The sequence below is a fragment of the Oncorhynchus gorbuscha genome, linkage group LG07 (assembly GCF_021184085.1).
Source record: "Oncorhynchus gorbuscha isolate QuinsamMale2020 ecotype Even-year linkage group LG07, OgorEven_v1.0, whole genome shotgun sequence".
NCBI lineage: Eukaryota > Metazoa > Chordata > Actinopteri > Salmoniformes > Salmonidae > Oncorhynchus > Oncorhynchus gorbuscha.
The window spans coordinates 35,750,770-35,777,276 of NC_060179.1; the positions used below are offsets into that span (position 1 = coordinate 35,750,770).

The 26,507-nt window shown below is 42.6% G+C and overlaps 1 protein-coding gene across 1 annotated transcript in view; it reads right to left on the reverse strand.

The window, feature by feature from the left end:
* Positions 1–24,737, reverse strand: part of LOC124039836 (cadherin-6-like) — a 94,687-nt gene extending 69,950 nt beyond the window's left edge. Inside the window, exon 1 of the mRNA XM_046356283.1 lies at positions 24,594–24,737. The gene's annotated coding sequence lies outside the window, so the exon portion shown is untranslated. The remainder of the gene's footprint in view (positions 1–24,593) is intronic.
* Positions 24,738–26,507: the final 1,770 nt, after the last annotated feature.

Genomic DNA, 26,507 nt, shown 5'->3' on the forward strand with positions numbered 1-26,507 from the left:
TTAACCTGGACCATCCTATTCAGGGGGCGGGGGTGTGTTAGTCCGAACCATCCATGCCAGTGTTTAGGGGATGTTCCCTCAACAATACATCCACGTGTATCACTCCGGCGCTCAATGCAAACACCATTACCTTGCCTGGCTGCCCAAATGCTTACCAAATAACCTGATAAATCATAAGATCTGGGCCAAGTCAATGCGACTGGGCCATTTCCCTCTGTGCATCCCTAATGACACCCTAATCCCTATATAGTGCACTACTTTTCACTAGACCCTAAGGGACCTGGTCAAAAGTAGCGCACTATATAGGGAATAGTGTGCCATTTGGGACTTGGTCCGTTTCTCATTATATCCAGCCCCGCTATCATTCAGAGACGACCCCATCACTCAACCCAAGCAGGCGCTCCAAAGCCACCACTGCTCACATTCACAACACTTGTCTTCACCGCATGTATGGCCCAGTTTAGATACCGCAGACATAGGCTACTGGTGTAACCCTTTCTTTCCACCAGTCTTTCTGTTGCCTTAGCCTCTTTAGCTCAGGTTGTGCGTGTTAAAATGGGGTTACTACTATACCAGCTTTCTCAACATTCTGTTCATTGATCTGAATTATTTTTTCTCTTTCTTTCTTTTCATTACTCTCTCTTTTTATATAGTGGATGGCCCTGTCAACATGTCCCTGTGTTAGCTAGTGGTGTTACTGTTTACGATAGTGGAGGGACATAGTGGTTAGGGAAGAGGGTCCTCTCTCTCTGTGTCCCCCCCCATCGTTCTCTGTTGTCTCTGTGAATCATTTTATCCTAGTTTGTTTGTTCTTGTCTCCTTAGCTAGCACAGATAGTCAAAAAGGAAATCAAAAGGCGGAATGTTTTGAAGTGTCTGTCCTATATCTGAGAGATATAAGAAAGCTCAAAATGTATTTATTTATACCGTATACCTTTGATGTGGAAATGCCCAATTCACTTCCAATCATTTTTACATCCCGGTAATGTGTTACCTTCAGAAAAGTCCCTTGAAGCCGAAATGTCCGTGTTTGTGAGTCTCAACTTTCGATAGTGGGGTCCAAATAGATTCTTGCTCAAACCGTTCGGACTTGACAGACATTTTTGTGATAAGTAACTTCTCGGGGGAGAAACTGAGAAGAGCCGCTCTACTGCTACAGCGACGTAGCACATGCTAGAAACAGGAAGTCAGTAGTGTAAACACACAGTGTTTTAATAAAACGTGATGGCATCACCGATTTCCGCAAATCGACCTCTGAGGTTTGGCATTTAGGCTGCATTCAAAAGAGTTTCCTATTCCCTACGTAGTGCACTACTTTTGACCAGTGACCAAAGGGATTGGTCGAAGGTAGTGCACTATGTTGGGAATAGCTTGCCATTTAGAATGCATTTTTGTTGTTTACAACAGAGAAGGAGGAGAGAACTCAGCGGGGGGTTCGACTGGTTCCCCTGCCTTACTCATTACTCATTTCCTGCCTGCCCATTGTGCTTCGGTGATGGGTACTGTATGGGAGCCTCTATTCCTATGCAAATGACCTGTGAATGTGTGCCAAGTGTGTGTGTGTGTGTGCATGTGTTTGTGTGCCAAGTGTGTGTGTGTGCCTGCCATGTGTAGTCAAGTGTGAAAGTGTATTCTCTCAACAATTATCCCAATACACAGTCCACAGGAAAAACACCCCAAATACATCAATACAGAAATAAACACACTCAAAGCAAATGTAATTAAAAAGAGTGTTGTTATTATCCATTATTCATTGTTTTGTTTGTTCTGCTTTAATAATGTACCTGGAGATTAGATCGACTGCTAACAATTCCTTACTTTTTAAAATGAATGGTGCAATTTAGAAGCGGACACATTGATTCAGCAACACAAAGGTCAAACAGTGTGTAGTGAATTGAAAATCAGAGCGGCTGTTGCATTCCCACGTTCCATTTGTTTCATTTCCCTCTCTTCCTCTTTCCAGCCTGGTGGTGACAATTACAAACAGGGGGACCTTTGTAAAAAAACACATCTTCATTCAAGCGTCTATTGACGCTGTAAACAGCAGGTCAGCTACAGTTGCAGTGTACTGATGCACAGCTTGCATGGTGCCGCAGAATTCTATGACACGTTATTTAAGTGCCAACCATGGGTACCATTAGTGCTAGTTAGTGCTCGTTCGACCACCAGAAGGCATATTTGAGAACCATTAGATAGCCTTCAATACTGGCTGTACTAAAGACTTTAAAACATTTTTTTGTAAGAACATAGTATATGGGACAGAAATTTTAATAATATTTTAATATTATGGTGTTTCTATTCCAACAAAAAGAAAAAATCCTCTGGGTTTTCATTAGGACAGAACAGAACAAATGGCGCTGTACAAAGTGACAGTGGAGAGTAGGCTACAGTACTGGGCTATTTAGATAAAGAATCCCAGTGTCGTGCGGTCACGCGGGAGACCGGGTTTCAATTCCCCCGACAGGGAGGAAGCAGTAGGCTGCCCTTGTAAATAAGAATATGTTCTTAACTGATTTGCCTAGTGAAAGAAAGGTTACACAAAGAGCATAACATTTCTACACCCTAATTGTATGATTGTAGTCTAACCAATACCCAAATGGAGTTTCAGTGAAAATAAAAATCTACTTTATTTATCAAGACCAGTCCCCATGCTTATAATAATAATAATAATAATATATGCCATTTAGCAGACACTTTTATCCAAAGCGACTTACAGTCATGTGTGCATACATTCTACGTATGGGTGGTCCCGGGGATCGAACCCACTACCCTGGCGTTATAAGCGCCATGCTCTACCAAATAAATAAGACCTACACCACTTTAAGCAGCACAATACTCAACACTAGTGAGGCTCATGTTGCCTACAGTAGGCCTACAGTACATCGAAAAAATATGACGTCACTCTCCGCCAATATTTACATTTAGAGGATTGGAGGATTCTAAATTAAAACCAAAAGCCGCCTCATGGGTCTCCCGGTGGCGGCCGCCACGGGTATCAAGCCTGCATCTATAGCAATGCATTTTGCACTGTGGGAGCCCCAATCCACTCGGGAGTCTCTATCCACAAAGTATCAAAATACAGAGAGGTGTTGGTAAAGGTAAATTGTCCTGCTAATAGCCCATAATGGATAACCAACACAATTATTTATTAAAGACTATCAGAAAGAATGTTGGTACTTATTTATTTTGATCCAAAGCCATGAATGAGTGAGTCACTCAGCTTTATGTAGGTGCCGGGCTACAGTGGCTTGCGAAAGTATTCACCCCCATTGTCATTTTTCCTATTTTGTTGCCTTACAAACTGGAATTCAAATAGATTTGGGTGGGGTTTCTATCATTTGATTTACACAACATGTCTACCACTTTGAAGATGCACACGACCTGTGCCAGCCCTGCTCTCAGGCTCTTCAGTACACCTTCACGGTCCGGTCCATCCTGTGCCACCTTCACACACCAGCCCTCCAGTGGCAGCTCCCCGCACCAGGCTTCCTGTGCGTGTCCTCGGCCCAGTACCACCAGTGCCAGCACCACGCATCAGGCATACAGTGCGCCTCGCCTCTCCAGCACTGTCGGAGTCTCCCGCCTGTTCAGCGCAGCCAGAGCTGCCAGCCTGCATAGAGCAGCCTGAGCTGCCAGCCTGCATGGAGCAGCCAGAGCTGTCAGTCTGCATGGAGCAGCCTGAGCTGTCAGTCTGCATGGAGCAGCCAGAGCTGACAGTCTGCATGGAGCAGCCAGAGCAGCTAGATCCGCCAGTCAGCCAGGATCCGCCAGTCAGCCAGGATCCGCCAGTCAGCCATGATCTTCCAGATCCGCCAGTCAGCCAGGATCCGCCAGTCAGCCAGACTCTTCCAGATCTGCCAGTCAGCCAAACTCTTCCAGATCTGCCAGTCAGCCAGACTCTTCCAGATCTGCCAGTCAGCCAGACTCTTCCAGATCTGCCAGTCAGCCAGACTCTTCCAGATCTGCCAGTCAACCAGACTCTTCCAGATCTGCCAGTCAACCAGACTCTTCCAAATCCGCCAGTCAACCAGACTCTTCCAGATCCGCCAGCCAGCCAGGATTTGCCGGATCCAACTACCTGCCTGAGCTTCCTCTCAGTGCTGAGCTTCCTCTCAGTGCTGGGCTTCCTCTCAGTGATGAGATTCCCCTCAGTCCCGAGCTGCCCCTCAGTCCCGAGCTGCCCCTCAGTCCAGTGGGGTTCTGGGTGAGGATACTAGGCCATGGTCGGCGGCGAGGGTGGACTATCCTAGGACGCGAGGGGGAGGAACTAAGACATTGATGGAGTGGGGTTCACGTCCCGATCCGGAGCCGCCACCATGGACAGACGCCCACCCGGACCCTCTCTATTGTTTTGATGTGAGTCTGGGAGTCCGCACCTTGGGGGGGGGGGGGGGGTTCTGTCACGCCCTGGTCGAAGTATAGTATGTTTGTCTTCATTTATTTGGTCAGGCCAGGGTGTGACATGGGTTTTTGTCGTGAGTTTTTGTCGTGGGGTTTTGTGGGGTGTCTAGCATAGTCTATGGCTGCCTGAGGCGGTTCTCAATCAATCAGGTGATTATCGTTGTCTCTGATTGGGAACCATATTTAGGCAGCCATATTCTTTGAGTATTTCGTGGGTGATTGTTCCTGTCTCTGTGTTTGTTGTCACAAGATAGGCTGTATAGGTTGTCACGTTCCGTTTGTTGTTTTGTAGATTTAGTTATTTCATGTATCGTTCATTTTCCATTAAAGAACATGAGTAACCACCACGCTGCATTTTGGTCCGCTTCTCCTTCTACGGAAGAAAACCGGAACAAGTATATGATTTTACATTTGTATAATAAAGCATTTAAAACATTTTGAAGATATAAGCCACCTGCATTTGTTTATTATGTTGTAGCAGAACAGCATAACAGTCCGGACGGCCCTTGCTGTGCATGGTGAGCAGTTGGTCAAGTTTTACTGTCAGAAGAATGGAAATGTCAGGGTGAATCGACACCGTGGTGAACCCGCCAGGTATGTTGACTCTGCCTGTCGGAGGTGGAGTTCAGATCTCACAGGTGTGCCTGGCATGGATTGTGACTCCATCTCGTTCCTCGCACTCTTCAACGCATCATCCTCTGCCCATCTCTCCGCCAATGCCATCTGGCTCTGGACCAATGCATTAGCTGTCACCCGTATCTCTCCCACCAGTTAATGTTTCTCTTTCTGCGGGTCTGCCTTCAATGACTCGATCTCGGTCTTCAGTGTTTTAATCGTATCCATGTGCACCTTCATCAGATGAGCAGAATGGTACCCGCCCTGAGCCCCCATTGATTACAGTGGCCTATTATAGAAACGGTAGATCAATTGAGAATTAAAAGTGACTCCAACACACAAATGTTGTGTACACATTTTAAGAATCTTGCAAAACCACTTTCTTGGCAACCACAAGTTTTTTTTCGGTGCGGCCAGTTGTCCAGCCCTTTGTCCACTGATCACCACGGATGGTTGTCGGCATGTTCGTATGCTTTGCAAAAACACATTCCCGTTTTTATTACACAATCATTTGTATTTTTATTTAACCTTTATTTATCAATGTTATTACACATTATGCTTACACTTTGATAGGCTATATACATTTTTTATTTAAGAAAATGCACTGAAAGCAAAATATCTTTAGTTTTGGCAATCCTCTCAGCTCGGGCTCATTTTTATGTCCTCTCGTGGTTACGGTCCTAACCTTGGAATAGGTAGCACCACAGCTGGCTTGATGAAAATGATGTCCATTTCGTTGGTTCTCTTTGGTCGCAATGTCATTTTTTGCAGGTAGGGGGATGTTCATAACTACAGTAGCCGGGCTGTAAAGAGTCCTGCTCATCGGTCTGCAATTATATGAAAACCTGTTTTCAAAATGCCACCAGCTGGCCATCATTACTGTAAATAAAAACACAGCTTGTTTACATCTTGTTTACATTCATTATTGTAACCACAATGTCACAAATAATTTGTATCTAATTACTTTTCGAATTTGGGATTTACAAATGTGTGCTTTTCATGTCATTTTTCGTTAAATCCAGTTCGTATTTTAAGTATAACTTTTGAGTGACACCTTTGGTGAGAGGTCCAATGCTTTAATATTTAATAATATCTGCCCTCCGAATTCATATCTAAGGGGCATTTTTAGTTACCTTGTTTAAGTTTGAACTTGCAGACTGACACTAAGAACAGCGGGAGTGTTTCCCTAGTCAGCGCCATTATCCCCCTGACCTACAGTCATGTAATAGGTCTTCCAGCTAAGGCCGGCATCTGTAGCAACACAGCTTGCACCACTAAGCAGTGTCTTAGACAATTGCGCCACTGAGGCGCTGTTCAATGTGACCTGTCGTGGGCTACAGTACTACAGTTTCGCCCATGCATTGTCAGTTAGAGACACAGTCGGACCCAAAAGCATAATCAGTGCTCTAATTCCCCTTTGCGCTGGTCTGGAGCAATTAAGTAGTGACGAAGGGTACCGTACTAAACCAGAAATTACCTCAAAGTCCTGCAGCATAATCACACAACTTTTAGTGGAGCAACCACTCTACAGACCTAATTGTCACACAACACTACATAATTCATGGAGCTAAAACAGGAGACATTACACATTTAAATTAGAAGGGCTTCTTCTTCCTCCTCCTCTTCCACCGTCCGGAGAAAAATAATGTATTTTCTTGGAAGCTCCCAGTAAAACAGCTGCTTTTACATTATTGATGTGTCAGTCACACATCCAGTTGAGTCAGAGGGTTGAGTCATACATGCACTTTGTAAATGCGTCTTGTATACTTCATAAAATGAGAACATTGTAAAGATATGGATATGTGTCCTTGACCTAAAGAAACATGTGATTACCATGCTTCCATTCAGAAAGCAATAGTGGTTATCCTACAGCAGCAATCAATTTATCTCAAGTTAGATTGTGCTCCAATCAGCGGTGGAAAAAGTACTCAATTGTCAGACTTAAAGATACCTTAATAGAAAATGTGAAAGTCACCCAGTAAAAGCCTACTTGAGTAAAAGTCTAATATATATACTTAAGAATCAAAAGTAAAACTATAAACCATTTCAAATTCTTTATAAAGAAGCAAACCAGACAGCAGAGTAATTTTTTTAGACAGATAGCCAGGGGCACACTCCAAACACTCAGACATATTTTACAAACTAAGCATTTTGTGTTTAGTGAGTCCACAAGAACACAGGCAGTAGTGATGATCAGGGATGTTCTCTTGATAAGTGTGTGAATTGGACCATTTTCCTGTCAAAATGTAACAAATACTTTTGGGTGTCAGGGAAAATGCATGTAGTTAAAAGTACATCATTTCTTTAGGAATGTAGTGAAGTGAAAGTAAAAGTTGGCAAAAAATATAAATAGTAAAGTACAGATACCCCCAAAAAGGACTTAAGTAAAAATACTTGAACGTATTACCTAAGTACTTTACACCACTTGCTCCAATGAATGGCTTGATAGAATTCGTGTCTTTCATTTCTAACCACTCTGTCCGTGAATTCCTTAGAGATGTGGCCTGGCGTAACCTCTGTTGACCCTAACAGTGACTCATGGTGACTATCGGCAATACGTTACTCCTATGGCTTGGGTTGTCTAATCATTGAAATTAAGTGCTTTGAATGTGTTGTTTTTTATACACCCTAATGAAAGAACCACACACACACTCAACCTCACACACACACACAACCTCACACACAACCTCACACTCACACTCACACACACACTCACACACACACACACACACACACACACACACACACACACACACACACACACACACACACACACACACACACACACACACACACACACACACACACACACACACACACACACACACACACACACACACACACACACACACACACACACACACACACACACACACCCATGCGCCTAAACAGTATACAGGGCCCCCAACACCCTACTCACCTCTCCAGTGACCAGGGTGACATCCGGTGCATGTTTAATTACCAGGCACTTCAGGGGTCTGGCTGAACAACAACCCCAGCCACAGGTCACTGTGATACACTGTATCTGACCATATGGGCTGGAGACCCAGTGGCCATGGGCAGAAAAGAGAGGGTGCAGAGAGGGGTGGATGGTGGACACAAGCCCTTGGCACCAGGCAAAGCCAACAGGAAGCCACTAGACTAGGGCATAAGATTTCATATGAATTTGAGGATGCCTTATCGAACATGAGCCACATTTCTAACATTTCAAACTCAGGTTCTATCCATTTAAGACATGGGCCATTAATGTACTGTACTGGTAGGATGGAACTTGTAAGATAAAGGATCACAACCAGGCTGTAAAGCGTGTCTGATTATCCATCATGACCTTACCACCCAGCCTTTCTCCCCCACTGCTCTATCCATCCTCTACCCAACCCTCATTGCCACCAACACAGCTCCAGCACTGTGTTATTTCACATAAACAATCAATACCACATTAAAGAGGCAGAGGAGGCAACCTGGTTTTAAACAGCTAGATGAGGAAAATCATTCAGCCCAATGTCATGGGTGGACTACAGGCAACCAATCTCCCTCATGAACTTGAGGGGCAAACTGATATCGAAAATGTAGGCCACTTTCTTTCATTTTCCCTCAATGTCATTTCTTTGTATATGAGGTCAACAGATACACACTCACTCAGTCACTCAGTCAAACAAGTGTTCTCTTTCTTACCCTGGCCTTAGTCTCAGAATGAAAGACCCCACTGCATTAAAAAACGAATACCCTACTTTATAGCCTTTTTGCTTTTCGATCAATGTCACAGGGCGAGGAATGGATATTTTAACACGACTCCCAGGCCAAGTATTTCCACTCTAAAAGTATCTGACCCTTTTCTTTTTGATGATTGCTTCTAATCCACATTCTTGGCCACTCCATTTCTACACTGTGACGATGATGACTATCTATAAAATGGTTAGCTCAAAGGCTCCGTCTTGCCCTTTATAATGCCTGCTCGTAATCAATACATTCCCTGCTATAGTCCATGCACAGCCAATGAAATAAGCAACTTTTCTGAACCTCTGTGTATAGCTGACAACAAAGCTGTATTTATCAGTAGGCCCAAAAAGCACCCCCTCCATACTTGGATCAAACTATTTGTATTCATGGCCAAGTAAAATCCCCAACTGCCCAATTCCGGTCAGCTTTTGTTTTCCTGGATATGGCTAGTCGAAGTCATGCATGAGAAGAGGCACGTTGCTAGAACTGGTACCTGGCTGAATGATTACAGGTTATGTTTACTAACACCGCAGCTCATTCTTAGCTTTATTAGGGAGCACCACGATTTCCATTACAGAGGGAGAAGGGGAGCCAGCCCGGAGGAGGGTGAGCCGACCGGGAAGAGGGGAGCCAGTCGGTAGGAGGGTGAGCCGACAGGGAGGGGGGAGGAGAGGAAGACGTAGGAGTAGAGGGGACAGGCAGGCTGGGAGGGCCGCAAACGTCAGATAAAAAAAAAATGCTCAGTTGATTTCCACTCATTACTCTCTCTCACACTGCTTATTACAAATCATGATGCTGTTTTATGAGCTGTATCCTCCATTAGGACAAAGCTGGGTGGACAGTGCTCTTTAGTCCATAAACCAGCTATATCAGTACAGCTGTACAGTACAGTACCCCCTGGCTGTTTCCCAAATGGCACCTTATTCCCTATATAGTGCACTACTTTTGACCTGGGTCCCGGTCAAAAGTGGTGCACTATATAGGGAATATGGTGCCATTTGGGATGCAGACTGCCACCACACATTCTACTGAGCACCTCAACAGCGGTGAGCAGGGAGAGTTGTAGAAATGACAGCAGCCATGAAAACAGAGATTCAAAATGTCCTGAGACATATTTCACGGCCACTTTTAGCCCTATGTCAGTGAGCATAGAGGTACGTTGGTTTCATTGAGCGAAGCTGCCTGTAGAGTGAGAATGTGAGATCATAGACTTACATACTAACTCACAGATTGTTCTTTAAAAAATGTGTGGGTAAATATTGAAGATTGTCTTTGGAGTGCTGTCCCTTTCATTGTTCAAGAAGTGTAAGAGTGCCCTCCATAAATTGACAGACCGAGGGCATCGGAGGCTTAAGTTTATTCTACAGTCATACACTCTGAAGATGTTACGTTACTGGCAAGTTTCCGGGCGGCAGGTGTCAGTTTGTTTGTTTGTGTGGACGGGAGGATGGTCAATTTAGAGACCTAGGACCTCATGAATTCATCAGATAGAGATGGCAGAAGTGTATGCTGAGTTTGAGTCAAGCAGCAAGCACATCCTGCTTGACTCCTATCTGGAACAGGTTGACAGTGTCCATAATATATAATTTTTATTTAACTAGGCTAGTCAGTTAAGAACGAATTCCTATTTACAATGTCAGCCTACTAGGGAACAATGGGTTAACTGCCTTGTTCACAGATAGAACAACTGATTACTTTTCCTTGTCTGCTCTGGGATTCAATCCAGCAACCTTACGGCTACTTGCCCAACGCTCTAACCACTAGGCTACCTGCCGCCCCTGGCGGCTAAAGAGGATGACTACAAGATATGGATGGACTGCATTGCATTTTTACAACTGGTCTGCAACTCAGCATCTGATAGAATTCAAGTTCTGACTTTGAGTTGGTGTGTATGTAGTATAGTCTTATCTGTCTTAACTGTTCGCTGCTCTGGCTCCCCAATGGTGGAACAAACTCCCTCACGACGCCAGGACAGCGGAGTCAATCACCACCTTCCGGAGACACCTGAAACCCCACCTCTTTAAGGAATACCTAGGATAGGATAAAGTAATCCTTCTCACCCCCCCTTAAAATATTTAGATGCACTATTGTAAAGTGGTTGTTCCACTGGATGTCATAAGGTGAATGCACCAATTTGTAAGTCGCTCTGGATAAGAGCGTCTGCTAAATGACTTAAATGTAATGTAAATGTCTTAGGCAAGCCCATGAATAAGGCCAGGTTTGAAGTTGTGTGTTTGTAGTGTAGGATAAGTGAAACATGAATAACTACTACACCTGACTCCGTGAATCCAACCCCTGACCACTTGGAGTAGTTCTCATTCTCTCAAGACAGAAAGAAGCCTAGCTCTTTAACTCTGTTGTGACGGGCCATACACACCCTCAAACATAGTCTCCTATCAATCCCAAATGGCACCCTTGTCCCTATGTAGTGCACTACTTTTGTCCATGGCCTCTGGTCAAAAGTAGTGCACTACAAAGGGAATAGGGTGCTATTTGGGACGCACTCCCAACTCTCTTAAAGCCACTTAGAGAGGCTGACCTGTGAGTGTCGGCCATTTGATTGAATTAAGAGGATGATTCATTTAATCTGCTGGTGAAGAGCTTGAATGACTGACAACGTCCCACGGGAGCAGAGGTCTAAACATTATGATTAACAATATACCAACTGTTGGATTCACTTAACTTGCGTACCAAATGGCACCCATTTTCCCTATATCAGTGTTTCCCAACCCTGGTCCTCGAGTACCCCCAACAGTACACATTTCTATTGTAAACCTGGACAAGCACACCTGATTCAAGTTGTCAACTAATCATCAAGCCCTCAATGAGTTGAATGAAGTGTGTTTGTCCAGTGCTACAACACAAATGTGTACTGTTGGGGGTACTCAAGGACCAGGGTTGAGAAACACTGCCCTATATAGTGAACTACTTTTGACTAAGGGCCTAAGCCACATACAGTTAGCTTCTGGTTATTCTAATGTCTTTTCAGCATGACTATCCAACACTGTTCCTGGAGAGCTACTGTCCTGTAGGTTTTTGCTCCAGCCCTAATCTAGTGTACATGATTAAAAACATTTGCTGGTTCATAAATTAAATCAGGTCAGTTTTAACTGGGGTTGGATCTAACACATCTACAGGAGGGTAGCTCTCGAGGACAATGTTGGAGAGTCCTGCTTTAGTTATTCCTTACCACTGCTTGTCTATGTCCCACGTGGCACCATATTCCCTATATAGTACACTACCTTTGACATAGGGAAAAGGATATCATGTAGGAAATAGCCTTAAACTGCTGTTTCTGCTGCTAGCAGGAGAAGCACACCATAGCTACTAATAGCAAGCACAATATGATTAATACAAATGGAATGTTTAATGCAATTTTTCCATTTCAAAGAAATTCCCCAAGCATCTTAAATCAAATTCAACTTTGTATTGTCCTCAGGGCTTACAATAACTCTCATTTGGCATCGTCTTCATTAGATCAAACTCAATTAATGACGAGTACCCTGCAGCCCCTCCACAATGACAGGGGTTTGTGGACTTTTAGGCATGCGCACGCACACACACGCACACACACACACACACAGTCTTGTCCAACTAACATTGTGGGGACACACAAGTCAATCTCATTCAAAATCCTTTTTTCCCTAACCTCACCCTAAACCTAACCCTAATGAGAACCTTAACCCTAACCTTAACCCAGAAATCCAACCTTAATGCTAACCCTAACACAAACCCTAAACCTAACACTACTTCTAACCAGAACCCTAAAGCCCTAGAAATATCATTTGACCTTGTTTGTTTACTATTCTTGTGGGGACGTCTGGTTCCCACAATGTAGTTACACAGGCACACACACACACACACACACACACACACACACACACACACACACACACACACACACACACACACACACACACACACACACACACACACACACACACACACACACACACACACACACACACACACACACACACACACACACACACCAACCTCTCTGAGAGGTCCTTGCTCTCTTTCTCTTTGATGGGCTGACACGTCAGAAAGTAATTGGAGGCCTTCACAGCCCATACAAATCCACCTGTCAGTTAAGTGTGTCACGGCACTGTATTCAGCTGTTTTGGGTCTCAAAGTGTGACCTTTTCACAAAGGGGCTGACTGAGGACATGTAAGACACAGAAGGGACCCCAGCCCCTGGCCCCACCGACATGTTCATTTTCTGACTGTCACTCTCTAGACAGATTGTATTGTACCATTCCAATAAGCTTGTAGGGCCACAACCGGGATTACATGTATGCTGTTTAGTCTCTCTTTCTCGCAAACTATTATTAGTGTCCATATTATGAGGTGAATTCATTATCTAACAGTTAGAAGAAACACTTCAAATCGATGAAACGCCAAATGTGTTCTGATACGAAAAAAGGAGCAAGGATCGCGTTGTTTGTGGTCAAAGTGACTGTGGACAGCGATGGATTAACCTTTTCACAGGAGTTCCAAATATCTCTAACGGTCGCCCCCACGTGATGTCAGAATGCACTCACTGTTCCAAAATTTGATTATTACGCAACAGGACAGTTAACACGTGCTGCCTGCTAATTATTTATAGGCTGTTTCAAGTTGTCAATTTCAAATGATTTCTGTGAAGTTGTATTTTCTAACAACAGTTTGAATTGAGGTCTGTTCCGCCTCCTCATTTATTAATTCACATAAAAGTAGTCCATTTCAGCGTTGTGGACAATTTTTGTTTGAGGCTTTACTTAGCCGGGTTTAAATTTCTCTCTTCCAGGAGAACCCACCGCACTTCACTCATGTTTGCGCAGATCAAGTATGCATATATTTGCGCAGACTTGCAAGAATTTGAATGTTTTCTTGCCGGCGCTCGCTTAGTCTTCTTTGTTGTTTTCCTTACAAATAATAACTTTGGACATGTGCGTTCCTTTTTTTATTTTTTATTTAAGAGGGTGGATCAGCTTAATATTGCGGAAAGAATGTTGCTTCCAATGGAATTGTCTGCATCATTTCCAATCCCTCATATTTTTGGGGTAAATATATATATCCATACACGCGTGCATATATATACACATATATACATACACATACCTATATAGACATACATACTTTTTTAAAGAATATACCTTTATTATTATTCCCCGCAAACCCTTCCGCCGATCCCCCAATTGGAGTAAACTAATAAACACTTCTGCTTCTACCTTCAATCCATACATCTTATAGACATTCTACAGACACAGTCTACTTTACAATAGTTCTCTCTTGTTTGTTCTTAGTCCTTCGTCTATTTCTGATGTCCATCCAGTTTGATGATTTCTATTTGTAACTATGCTATTTCACAAACGTTCCGAACCTATATACATTTTACAGATCCCGTATGCTTTACATTGTTTATCTTGTTATTAGTCCCACCCTTCAGCTCCACTCAACCACTCCCATCTGTCTCTCAACATCATCCATTTCGGATTTCTACTTGCCATATATTTTTCAACTGTGCTGTGATGTTTCATAAAATAATTGAACCTTCCTATTCTCATAGCTTCTACAGATTGTAAATTAAAAATAAACATGTTTGCTAAAATAATAATTATATTATTGATTGATTGACAATGGCTTTTCAAATCACCCAGTATTGCTATCTGTAGTGTTAGTTCTAGGCAAATATTGCAATTCTTCAACCATTCCTGGACCTGTGACCAAAAATGAGCTACATATGGACAATACCAAAATAAATGATCTAATGACTCTGCCTCCTCACAGCAGAATCTGCAGAGCTGGGAAGATTGTATCCCCCATATATATAACATTCTATTAGTTACAAGAATTTTGTATAGTAATTTATATTGAAAAATTTGACATTTTGAATCCGGCGTTGTTTTGCGTATCAATTTATAAACCATGTGCCATGGAATGGGTACATCGAAAATCTCTTCCCAACTATTTTGCAATTTATGTGGCACAGCTGTCAGCTTTTTGGTCCTTAAATGAAATTGGTATATGTTTTTATTCATCACACTTTTCTTTAACCCTTTATGTTCTTTAATACAGGGCCGACAGACAAGTTCCTCACCCTGAGGGTGCACCCCTGAGGGACCGCACTCATGACTGCACAGCCAGACACGACCTCAACACCATCGTTAATTTGCTGATGACACAACAGTGGTAGGCCTGATCACCAACAACAACGAGACAGCCAATAGGGAGGAGGTCAGAGAACTGGCAGTGTGGTGCCCGGACAACAACCTCTCCCTCAATGTTATCAAGTCAAAGGAGATGATTGTGGACAACAGGAAAAAGAGGACCAAGCACACAGCCATTCTCATCAACGGGGCTGCAGTGGAGCTGGTTGAGAGCTTCAAGTTCCTTGGTGTCCACATCACCAACATACTAACATGGTCCAAGCACACCAAGACAGTCGTCAAGAGGGCACGACATAACCTATTCCCCCTCAGGAGACTGAAAAGATTTGGCATGGGTTCTCAGATCCTTAAAAGGTTCTACAGCTGCACCATCAAGAGCATCCTGACTGGTTGCATCACTGCCTGGTATGGCAACTGCTCGGCCTCCGACTGCAAGGCACGACAGAGGGTAGTGCGAACGGCCCAGTACAAGCTTCCTGCCATACAGGACCTCTATACAAGGCGGTGTCAGAGGAATGCCCTAAAAATTGTCAAAGACTCCAGCCACCCTAGTCACAGACTGTTCTCTCTGCTAGCACATGGCAAGCGGTACCGGAGCGCCAAGTCTATGTCCAAGAGGCTTCTAAACAGCTTCTATCCCCAAGCCATAAGACTTCTGCACACCTAATCAAATGGCTACCCAGACTATTTGCATTGCCCCCCCCCACCCCCCTTTTTACACCGCTGCTACTATCTGTTGTTATCATTTATGCATAGTCACTTTAATAACTCTACCTTCATGTGTATATTACCTCAATAAACCGGTGCCACCCCAGCACATTGACTCTGTACCGGTACCCCCCTGTATATAGAATGGCTACCCTATGGCATCGCTCTCAAGAACCTTATTTGGTTCCAATTTGCACCTTAATTTTTAAGAGTGTATGAAAGCCTGTTGTAAAGGTTAGCTGTTCTTCTTCCGTATAAGGTACATCTAGTAAGATGTGCTGAGAGAGGACTGTCGGGAAAGGAATGTCCAGATACAGTATCAGTGTCACAACGGGCAGGGAAGCCATCAACAGCAAAGAGAAAGAGAGACACACATACAGTTCCCACAGAGTGAGCGAGAGTGAGAGATTTGAGAGATGCTATAAAATCCTACAGAGTTTTCAAGTGTTGTTCCATGAACGAGAGAGGGAGAGAGAGCGAGAGAGCTTTGCTTGGAAATAATATTCTGCTTTCTGACAACTGACAGTCATTCTAACCTTAACTCCTCCCCTTTCTGATTGATATATCTTGGACCGGTGTTTTAGAACCATTTCTTCCCTCCAGTATTTGAAAGTTGGGTCGAGATAGGATGCTAAGCAGTTTAGCTTTGGGAAATAAATGAGAAATGTTTACACACTTCATGTGAAACATTTTATCATGCAGATTCGTGTGAATGTGCTACTAAAAAGTGTGTGTTTGAGTGTAGAGAGAGAGAGAGAGATAATAAAATAATGATTGCCTGCCTGAATGGGCTGGGTGTAAGAGGAGAGTTTTGGCCAGCAGCAGGACAGAAGCACAGCCCCTAGGCTAATGCACAAGGACAGCCTGTCACACTGTGAACATTCCCTGAGCTGACGTGTTACTAGTCATATGCAATAACCTGCATAATTACTTCTGAAGACTATTAGGGTGTGGAAATCATATCACGCCCCTCTGCTGCCAACTTACAGTATATACACCTACAGTATATACACACACACACACATTCACACACACACTGACAGACAAACAGTCTATCACACACACATCTTCCTTGGTCTTAGCGTTCTCTGTAGTTGACAGTTCTCTGCTGTGATGACAGAACAATGGCAGGACCTGCAGGAGTAAGCATGTGTCATTATCACCCTATTTAGCTAGATCCCTCTCTCCTCTCCTCTCCCACAGTCCCTGCTCTAGCGAGTCAGACACAAACACGCACAGCCCCATTCCTTGTCTATGTATCAAAGCGAGCCACTAATACTCTCGTCTTCTGCTTGGATCTGTGATCTCTTCTTATTGCCCCGTTCTTATCCAAGTCAATAGGATCCATTCCTTTTCTCTAACACCAGTCAGACCCTCCTGTGCTGTACAGTATGTTGAGTCAGTCAGACAGACAGGCATTGTTGTCGTCTGTTCTCTGGCCTCCACTTGGTCTTCTTCTCAACACTTATCAACTGACTGTCATGTTCTGTTCTGTTCTGCCCCCCAAACACTGTTTAACATCCTCAGGCCACTTAGTGCAGTCTTGTTCCTTCGTCCCAAATGGCACCTTATTCCCTACATAGTGCACTACTGTCGACCAGATCCCTATGGGCCCTGGTCAAAAGTAGTGCATGATATTGGGAATAAGGTTCAATTTGGGATGTGCCCTGTCTGTAGTGCTTGAGTTAAGCCCCTGGGCTGTTTACTGCCAGGAATCCTTATAACCAGAGTGAAGCGGCTGGACGCGAGGTAGGATCTGAGTGTGTGTGAATGTGTGCTGCTGTGTGAGTGTCTTCATCTACAGTATCTGTCCACACCTTATAGCTCACGGCGCAGATTAGACACATGCTATAATACTACTGAGGGAACACACATGATGCGTCATAGAAAAGTCTGCATTGCATCTCTTGATTGGATCAATACCGACTTTGTGAATCTATAATAATGGCCACCTGTCTGTGGCCTGTTTTGTCATAACATTGATTTCCATTGCCTCCTATGCACGCTGAAGAAGGGCTCATACTCTAAAAGTGTGTGCGTTAATACAAATACGTTCATTTCAGTTTATTCACCGGTGTGCTGTTCTATTTGTGTTATTTGGACTATCTAAGTTTATATAAGGTGGAGTTGTTTGTCTTTTCATACCTAACAGCTCACAGCACTGTCCAAACACAACAATTTAGCTAAAACCTGCATTTTAGCCACCGTAAATCCCCCTTACTCTAATTCCAACTCTTTCCAAGCCTATATCCCTAAGAAAAAATAAAAATAAGTAACTAGCCACTGTATGTGTGGGCTTTCACGGCCATGCCTCAACCATGTGACTTCCCAGCCTCTGAAATAGTGCCATGGTCTACAGGGCTTTGTGGTAAATCACTATCTCTCTTCCCCAGTCAGAGCCCAGTCTGCTGAGCACTGTGGACGGCTGGCTCTTTGCTGCCTCCTGGGTGACTAATATATCTTGTTAAATTGTGCTGAGAAGCGTGTTGGGAACCTTATACCTTTTGCTTCATGCTGTCTCTGGTGTGTGTGTGTCAGGGTTTCAAATCCACCCAATTCAGAAAGTAAACAAAATTCCAATTCATTTTAAAAGCATTGGAAATAAGTGGAATAGGAATGTCAGTGTACTTCCTGAATCGACTGGAATTGAAATGGAATTGACCCTAACCCTGGTGTGTATGTAATTGTTGTTACCAGCCTATTTCCATCATTAGCTCAAGATGGAATAGACCCTGGGATTAAGTGGGGGATTTGATGGTAGCGGCACTGTGTGGTTACAGGTAACGATGTCACAATTTATTGGCCGTTATGAACATGTTAACTCACAGTTTACTTTTATACGTGTTATTACATAACATTAATTACATAGTGGAACAAGAAAATGTGTAATAACGTTAGTAATGGAATAACCATCAGCAAGTGGATCTGTAATTACAGTCCTTGTTCCAATTGTGTAATAACTGATATCTCTAAACCATATTACCATGTAATTACATAGTAATACCTGTGTAACTACTATGTTGTTACTAAAGTTATTACTGAGATAATTAACCACTGAGAAATCAGGTGTTGGTGATCTTCCCCTACAGTGTATTTAATGACAAACAAAAAACGCAGAAAATGTCCCCTTTTAACCGATTTGAGCAGATTCTGTAATTACGGTAAAGGAGACGTGGGACCTTCCAGGGGTAAAGAACACTGACCTCCACAAACACTGAGAATAACCAAAATACAGACGTCTCAGAAGTTTGGGATGTCGGCACCACATCTTAAGTGTTATTTTGCTTGTGTTTAGTTACAAAATGTTCTGACCATACCTTTCTGAATGAAGATACACCATTAGCACATAGAAACTCAAAGAAACTTTAACATGCTTAGTTTTGATGATGACAAGTCAGCAGTCATAAACACCTGTCATAAATACCTGTCATATAGTTTCCATATCTCTTCTGTCCAGAAGGGGACATGTTTTTTTTGTATGGGCAAAATACTAAAGGCAATTCTTCAAACATTCTAGTGAGTCCATCCTCCATTTGAGTTAAACCCAGGAATATCCAAATGAACAAATGCTCAGTCTCCATACCCTTCGTTTCAATACAACCATAGCCATGACAATCACAACATATGTGGACCTTCACTAACGCACAGAAGAAATCAAGGTGCCCCAAGGTATTCTGTGACTGATACGCATGTGCACACACACACACACACAGACACGCATGAGGACACACGCGCACGCGCACACAAACACAGAAAGAACGCAATTCGTTTTGTGTGTCACTGTGAAGTGGTACCGATAGTCAGTGGGCATGGGGATGTGATTTCATGAAGACCAGATGCTGATACTTGGAGGACTGAGGACTTGAAAGGTTCAATATTATGATTCTGGAGCAGGACACATCAAAATGACGCTGTCCATCTGGAGCAGACATAATGTAATCAGCAGTGGGTCATTGGTCATCGCAGACAGCGCGGCCAACGGGTTTATCCGCATCCTGTGGTGTCATCATCATCACACTAACACTCAAGAGATGAGAGATAGTGAAGACAGAGAGAGAGAGAGAGAGAGAGAGAGAGAGAGAGAGAGAGAGAGAGAGAGAGAGAGAGAGAGAGAGAGAGAGATAGTGAAGACAGAGAGAGAGAGAGAGAGAGAGAGAGAGAGAGAGAGAGAGAGAGAGAGAGAGAGAGAGAGAGAGAGAGAGAGAGAGAGAGAGAGAGAGAGAGAGGATTGAGAACACAGGTAATCAACATCACCTCATAACAACATCCAGCTTTTGGATTTGCCCTAAACTGATGAAACAAATTACCTGTGGAATATACAAGATATTTCTTTTAATTGTTTTTATGATTAATGAAATGTTGGCTCCAAAGCATTAATTTCAAGGCCTTGAAGAATAATGGTTTTGATATGTTTATTCCCTTACCTGTCAAAACAAATTCCATGATATGTCTATTCCCTTACAACCCCCCCCCCCCCCCACACACACACACACATCCATGCACGCGGGCACACACACACAGAGGAATGTCTATTTTCAGAGGCTATAAATATTCATTCCCTGACATGTTTACTGTATGTCTTTGATCAGACACAGATCTTATGCTACTCTCTCTCTTTCATCTTCCAACTTCAAACCAAAATGTATGTACAAACTGAGCCATGAAATCTGTTCTGTTGCAAAAACCTTGGTCTCGTCACACTAGTAAGTTATTTTACAGTACCAAACTGCTGTCATCTGTCTCATGCAAACAAAATGGTGATAAGTAATTTTCAAATGCAGATGGGTGAATTATGAAAAACATATCAGCATTAGGCCTGTAACACAATTCCTTGCAGGTGTCAATGTAAAACGTATGTTATTTCCAAAGCCAACATCTTAATGTAATGCATGAGCTACCCATTGCACAGGTCACTGTCAACAGCGTACAATCTTTTTTATTTTTAAGCATGTTGTCATGTTTTGTCTTAGATTGTCTTGTCATTTTGGCTTTTCCCTCTGTTCATTTTCCCCCTGCTGGTCTTTTTAGGTTCGTTCCCCTTTTTCTCTCTCCCTTCCTCTCTCTCTTCTCTCTATCGTTCCGTTCCTGCTCCCAGCTGTTCCTATTCCCCTAATCAATCATTTAGTCTTCCCACACCTGTTCCCTATTCTTTTCCCTGATTAGAGTCCCTATTTCTCTCCTTGTTTTCCGTTCCTGCCCTGTCGGATCCTTGTCTATTGTTCACCGTGCTGTGTCTGTGTATCGCCCTGTCGTGTCGTGTTTCCCTCAGATGCTGCGTGGAGAGCAGGTGTCTGAGTCTGCTAGGTTCAAGTGCCTTCCCGAGGCAACCTGCAGTTCTTGATCGAGTCTCCAGTCTGTTCTCGTCATTACGAGTGGAATTATGTCTTATGTTTGTAGAATTACTTTACTGGATTAAAGACTCTGTTTTCGCCAAGTCGCTTTTGGGTCCTCATTCACCTGCATGACACATGTACTGTAGTACATGATCGGCTCATTTGAATGTGTGAGAGGGTGATATTCTTGCAGCATATTCCCCTGGTAGCCTACTTAGTCAACTCCCCCTAACAACTTCTTGGCCTCCTCCAGGCATATCACTGCAGGCTTTAGAGAGCTAGAACAATATAACCAACATGAAGCAATCTGGAGGCTAGAGGAAGGCCTGGATAACTTTTTCAAGCATTAAAACACAAAATATGAATGTTTGAATAATTCATTACTGTTACATATCAACTTTAATTTAACAGTGGTTCTTTTTTGTTATCTTTGTGTTTTTTTTTGGTCACAGTGAGGTATGTCTAAATGGGGCATTTTTTCTCCAAAAGTTTTGAGGAATAGGCAGATTCCCAGAATGCAGTGTGCATGACCAACAGCATGGTCATGTCTAGAAGGGATTCAGTTTATGCCAAATTGACGTCAAATTTTAGCTAACCCTAAAAATGTTCCTAGCTTTAATCGAATGATCCTAACCTGCTATGTTAATTCTCCTAACCTGCTGTGTAAGTTCTCCTAACCAGCTACGAAAAGTCAATGTTGACATAACTGTAATCCATCTAGACAACACCCAGTAGCACTCACCTGACGTTCCCACAACCTGAGAATGTAGTTTGTAATCTTATCCTTTAATTAAGAGCAATATTTTTCATAACTGAAGCATGAAACATGAAGTAATTTATAAGCTGCGCAAGCTAAGGCGTACAGAGCAAAGGGCCTGGTAAAACCTTTTGAGTGTAGGGGGCAGGATTTTCGTTTTTGGCTAAAAAGACATACCTATTAAAAAAAAAGAAAAAAAAGGCGTAAACCTGAGGAAAATCAAACCAGGAAGTGGCTTCTATTTTGAAAGCTCCATGTTCCATAGCCTGCCTTTGCTCCATTTAAAGGGATATCAACCAGATTCCTCAAGATGTCCCAGCTTCATCAAGGTGTCAACAGTCTTTAGACACGGTTTCAGGATTTTATTTTGAAAAATGAGTGAGAAAGTTAACTTTGCGTCAGTGGATAGCTGGGTGATCACAGTTTTGCTTGCGCAACAGAGTGGGGCAGCCATTGTCTCTCCCTCTCCTATTGAAAAAGTGACAGTCCCGGTTGATATATTATCAATTATATATTTTAAAAACAACCTGAGGATTGATTCTAAAAAACATTTGAGATGTTTCTGTGAACATTACGGATACTATTTGGAATTTTCGTCTGCGAGGTCGTGACCGCTTGAGCCTGTGGATTTCTGAACATAACGCGCCAAACAAATGGAAGAATTTTGGATATAAAAATAATCTTTATGGAACAAAAGGAACATTTATTGTGTAACTGCGAGTCTCGTGAGTGCAAACATCCGATGGTCATCAAAGGTAAGCGATTTAATCTATTGCTTTTCTGACTTTCGTGACCAATCTACTTGGCTGCTAGGTGTTTGTAATATTTTGTCTACTGAGAGATCTTCTTACATAAACGCTTGTTATGCTTTCGCCGAAAAGCTGTATTGAAATCTGACACGCCAGGTGGATTAACAACAAGCTAAGCTGTTTTTTGCAATATTGCACTTGTGATTTCATGAAAATTAAATATGTTTAGTCATTTAATTTGAATTTGGCGCACTGCAATTCAGAGGGTGTTGATGAAAATGATCCCGCTAACGGGATGGATGCGTCAAGAGTCAAGTTTGTGATATAGGCTAAATGGCACCAAACAAAAGAAAATCACTAGGAAAGAATCAACTGCCATATTGTCCAAGAAAATTGCATAAGGTAGGCCAAACCAACCCAAAGAATACAGCTCCATCAAACTCATGCAAGCAATTTAAGTTATTAAGGTTCCAGGCATAGGCAACATAAATGTAGGGCCCCTGACTGTATGGGGGGAGGGGAGGGCTCAGTCTGGGTCTCAAACATTTTTTCCCCCGTTTTTTTCCAGGGTGTAGATCAGCTTTAATATTGCAGATAGACTGTAGCTTCCATCAATGTAATTAACTGCATCACTTCCAAACCCCCATACATTTTTTGGCATACAAACATATATAAAGCAACGTTTTATCTTGTTATGTCAGTCACTGACAGTCACTCAATTAGTCATGCCAATTGTTGGATTGGTAATTAGTCTAACCAGCTATCTAAACTTGTAGTAATCACGTCCGAATACCGACCGGGCATATAGGGCACTTGATCAGGGGCCCTGACTTCCGGTCCCCATTGATTTTGTTAGTCATTCTCACTCAGATGTCATTACAACATTAGCTTTAAAGTTTATGAAATTAGCTTTAATACTGCAAACATCTTACTCCACCCCATGACGAAATGGGTAGAAATGCAGGAAATTAGCTGTAAAACTGCAATTGTTTTCCCTCTGCCCATGGCAACAAAAACAAATGCAGCGAGGTGGTGGCCCCCCCAACCAAATCTTGCTTAAGGCCCCCAAAAAAGGCTGATGAGAATGCAAAGAGGTTGAGGAATGGCAGAGCCTACAGGCCTACTCGAATGTACCTAGTCCAAATTAATACTGTAAAAGCCTCAAACGTTATGACTTAATGTAATATGACTGAGGGCGCACTTGAGGAGGCATACTTGGAAAAATCCAGGCATCTCCAGGAGCCTATTCAAATCATGGTCTGGCCCCTGCGCTTCAAGCTACACCAACCAACTGTACAGAGGGGAAGAATTTCATATTTTCATCAATGCATGTAGCTTATTCTACTGTAGCCTTCAGGCTACTTGCATCGATATCCGTAGCATAACCAGTGGGTAAGAATTAAGAGGAATGAGAACATTTCATATAGCCCCAACAAACAATGGATATTACATTTAAAACATATTCAGTTGTCATTATATTAAAGAGATATAAGGTGGACCTCCCTCTGTTTGATACTCTCCATGATGTGTTGCCTTGTGGTGCCATCACAGTGCTACTGCAGCCTACTGTACATCTGGTCTGAAGGAGTCAAATAAATAATATTATCCAAAATACATTATCCAACATCGTGGCCTATAATAAACGAAAGCCTAAAGTTGACGCAGTGGTCCATTATGTCTAATGCCGCGTTGATGTGGTAGTCGGAACTAGGAAACTCGGAAATATCCGACTTGCTAACTAGTTAGAGGCTGCACGCGCCGCGTTCAACCAGTTAGCAAGTCGAACATTTCCGAGTTTCGTAGTTCCGGGTGGTTACGTGAATGCGGCATAATGCATTACACATCGAGTGATATTCCAAGCAACTTCCAGCGATGTAGGCTAAAGTTAACTCGCCTAGACTTACCCTTATTTATTAATCAACTATTGAACATATAACGTATAATGATTACCTGGAAATCAATTCATGCACAACGGTCAATAAATTACACCAATAGCCTAACCTCTAGGTCGCAATAGCACTTGACTCGGCAGTTTTCAAACAGTAGCCTTATGTATCGGGACAACCTTTCATTTGGCCACAAAGCACAAAGCTGAAAATATGTTCACATCGACATATATATATATATATAAAAAAAGTTGATTTGATCGTTTCACTCACCTGCCACCGGAGTTCTTATTCAGTTCAAGAAATCCTACGATAGCGAAGGGGTAGTTGGTGAGATGAGAGCGAAGTGTATCCTTTCGTTCACTGCAGCAGTTCCAAAAGAGCTTCAAGGCTCTACCTCAATTGCGTTTAGCTTTTTCGCGTAGGCAGCATCACTTCTCTGTGTGTATGTCAGGGAGGCTGAAGGAAAGGGCACAGCCTCCGATTGGTTGTCTTTCACAAGTCCCTGATACAGGGCAGGGGGAGAAATCGTTCGACAGAAATAATGAACAGCTTGCCGCGCTGTGGAGGCATGTTTGAACGGACTGATGTAGGCTACTTCAACGGAGGGAAATTATAAAGTATATATTATAGTCAGCTCAATTTGAAAACCTCAGCCTGAAAGTAAGACTAATAACATCTATAACAATATAAGCCTAATAAAGAAATGTCCAAATATATTGACATATCCCACTGGACAAAACCTGGTGAATCAACGTTGTTTCCATGGAATTTCAACCTCCAAGAATATATGTGATGATGTTGAATCAATGTTGAAAACTATTTGGATTTGCAAAAAGTCATCCATGTAAGATCATTTCTCTTTTTGTCACCCAACTTTGAACCTTTTTTGTTCATTTCATGTTGAATTCATGTTAGTTGACAACTCAAAACTAGATGAACTGACATCTGTGTCCTGTAGGATAGGCCTATTTAGCATGTAAGAATAAGGTAGGCTACTGTTTGCATGCCTTTTTGTAACTATTCAAATGTTAATCTTGAAGTGTGGATGATATAAAAAGCTTGAATTACATAGTGTGGCAATAATATTTTTTTCCTCTAAATACACATTTAAAAAAATCTATAGTGGGCAAAATATGTCAATTATTTAGTTTGTGGTTCTAATTTGATTTATTGAACTATGGCGAGTTCTTTATAAATCGTGACAAACAGCAAGCCTACAAGAGTTGTTCCCTCCCCAGGGTGTTAGTTGCATGAGTTTAATTCCTGGAACTCTCCCAAGCTTTCACTTTGGAGCTGTCCTCCCAACCAAGCATCAAACTGTAGCTATTCACTGTGCCAGAGGGATTTCTACATCTGGCATTTTCAATTAAAAGATCAGCCACTGATTGACAATGACTGACTGTGGGTCTTGACCAAATCTTCCCTACTGAATGGGCCTGGATAGACTCAATATTGGTTTTGTGAATATTTATGAATTCTGTTTTGGTCTTGGTCTCAACTAACTCTCACAGTCTCTCGTCAGAATTAGAAGTTCATCCATGTTTCAGAAAAGTCCAATTTTGAAATTCTTCTAAACAAAATGTGTGTTTCAGGTTAAGTTTAGGCATTAACTCAGAATGATTAAGGTAAGGGTTAAGATTTTAGATAGGCTTAAAGGAAACATACAAATAACTTTCCATCGCTGGATTCCACATTCAAACTTTGGCAACATAAGTCCCAGTCCACTACGCCCGAGCAATACTGAAACCTACTTAAAGGTAATAGCGCTCACTGTTGCCCCTAGTGGACGGTTTTAACACCATCTTCAAATAAAATCAAACTTTATTTGCCACAAGCGCCGACTACAAGTGTAGACTTTACTGTGAAATGCATACTTACAAGCCCTTAACCAACAGAGCAGTTCAAGAAGAAGAAAGTATTTACCCAGTAGGCTAAAATAAAAAGTAATAATAAAAAGTTACACAATAATAATAATAAGGAGGCTATGTACAGCTGGGGGCGAAGTGACTATGCATAGGTAACAAACAAACAGCAGTGTAGCAGCAGTGTAAAAGAGGGGGGGGGGTCAATGTAGTCTAATGGCTTGGGGGTAAAAGCTGTTGAGAAGACTTTTGGTCCTAGACTTGACGCTCCGGTACCGCTTGCCATGCGGTAGCAGAGATAATAGTCTATAACTTGGGTGAC